Below are 1,440 nucleotides of genomic sequence, written 5' to 3'. Positions count from 1 at the left end.
ATTTACATAACTAGTTCGGATGATGATCGGCGTGCGTTCTACCGGCTCGTTCTTCGTTCTACCTCGCGTGGCTTTGAGAAATCGAGGGATAAGGAACGATCGACGTTTGTAACTCATTCCTCGGATACAACGGACAAGGCCCGTTAAGGTTTTGCAAACCCTTTTCTAGGATAGTGGAACACTTTAACGGAGAAGGCCGAACTACTTAAAAGTATGTTACATTTTCTTGTTAACCGATACTTTCTACGTCAAATATAGTACATTTTCTATTTTACACACACACACAAAATAACAAGGAATTAACTCATTATTAAAAGTTAACAATTTGTGAAAAAGTTATTTAAACAAAAAATTTGTAAGATATTATAATAATTTATATTGAAAACAAATGTATGTTTTGCATAATAAAAATTCAGTAATAATAGTCTTGTTTGTTTTCGAATTTATAATTATTCTAAACAACTTAATGCATTATCAAAATAATGCAGATAAGAAATATAAGAAAAACAATGAGTCATTATGGCGGGGAAAAAGGGGTTTTTTTTTTCTTTTTTATTTTGCGAGCAAATATCAAGAAAATGTTTTGATATTTTCAACTGAAGCTCCTAGACGATTGCGGATGAATGAAAAAATGATAAAAGATAGAAAAACCGGTATTGTTTTAATTCTGTTCAAAGGTCATATGTATTGTAAAAAAACTAGTATATATATATATATTTACAAAGTATGAATTCAAGAATAGACCATCCGTGAAACCTATCGAAGCAGATATCCGAGTGTAACTCATGGTCGTCCGAACGATACAAAATTCACCTGTTCGAACATACTCCTCCTGTAATCGTATAAGCGTGCCTCTCTTTCTCTTTCTACCCCACTCTCTCCCGCTAGCTCTCTCTCACTCTCATTCTATTCATCGACGACGTAGAGTACGTTCGTATGCGAAGCAACGTCGATGGTTCTGCGGTTGCACGCAACCTGAACATTCCCACAGTCATGTTCTACGCACGGAAAAGCCGTACTGCAAGTCTAACATCTACGAGCGAGTTTCGATTCTTCAACGATACGCGCTAGTTGATCCTCAAGAATGAGAGAGAATTGATCTATCGCTGAAGAAGGACAACAAAATCAATCTGTCTTCACTTTCTTTAAGAAATCGCAACAATTTTAAGATCTATAAATTCTATCATATTTTTCAATTTTTTCATATAAAATCTTTGTCTATTTTACACATTAAAATTTATTAAATAGTATATTATATTACACTTAGAAATATTTATAATTTATTACGTTTAAATAGTTTCAATGTAAAATATTAGTTTGCTTAACTTAGATTTGTGGAACTAGAGTTGTTAAAAATATTAAAATTTACAAATTATCGATCTATAATATCAAGATAGAAAGAAAGTTTATCAGACGAGTGGTGTTTTCTAAATTTATTAA

General features: G+C 32.2%; 1 protein-coding gene across 1 annotated transcript in view; it reads left to right on the top strand.

Annotated features, from left to right (window-relative positions):
• The first annotated feature begins 203 nt into the window (after positions 1-203).
• The window catches only part of LOC106784230 (signal-induced proliferation-associated 1-like protein 1), a 20,007-nt gene continuing 18,770 nt past the window's right edge, over positions 204-1,440 (top strand). The window contains exon 1 of the mRNA XM_014743556.1: positions 204-211. The gene's annotated coding sequence lies outside the window, so the exon portion shown is untranslated. The remainder of the gene's footprint in view (positions 212-1,440) is intronic.

Source organism: Polistes canadensis, unplaced genomic scaffold (assembly GCF_001313835.1).
Source record: "Polistes canadensis isolate GaletaPanama2010 unplaced genomic scaffold, ASM131383v1 scaffold_32, whole genome shotgun sequence".
Classification (NCBI taxonomy): domain Eukaryota; kingdom Metazoa; phylum Arthropoda; class Insecta; order Hymenoptera; family Vespidae; genus Polistes; species Polistes canadensis.
The sequence above is the reverse complement of the archived record's forward strand: the minus strand, read 5'-3'. Positions and strand labels throughout refer to the sequence as shown.